Raw genomic sequence first — 372 nt, forward strand, 5'->3', positions numbered from 1 at the left:
TACATAATTATGCTAATATCGGCTGATGATATCGGCAAACCGAAATTATTATCCCTAATGATGATATGAGGTGTTGTAACACATTAAATGGGAATTCATGCTGTAAAATGTATAGTTAAAGCCAAAGTCACTTCAACAGCTGTTAACGTTGGGGTCAATTTGATTTGAATGCAGCTGTGTTTGTCTTCCAGGAGCTGCAGCTGCCCATGTTGAAGGTGTCAGCTCCAGAGCTGGTGTCTGGAGTCTCTGGAGAGTCAGAGCAGAAGCTCAGAGAGCTGTTTGATTTAGCTGTGGTCAGTGATGGTCTTCTGACCCCTCGTGTACTCTCTTTGCCCATCTGATGTTCATACCAGAGGTGTGGACTCGAGTCGC

General features: G+C 44.4%; 1 protein-coding gene across 4 annotated transcripts in view; it reads left to right on the plus strand.

The window, feature by feature from the left end:
- LOC103387682 (protein kinase cGMP-dependent 1) overlaps positions 1-372 on the plus strand; it is a 102374-nt gene that overhangs the window by 93398 nt on the left and 8604 nt on the right. The window lies entirely within an intron of this gene.

Source organism: Cynoglossus semilaevis, chromosome 12 (genome assembly GCF_000523025.1).
Source record: "Cynoglossus semilaevis isolate Cse_v1.0 chromosome 12, Cse_v1.0, whole genome shotgun sequence".
Classification (NCBI taxonomy): domain Eukaryota; kingdom Metazoa; phylum Chordata; class Actinopteri; order Pleuronectiformes; family Cynoglossidae; genus Cynoglossus; species Cynoglossus semilaevis.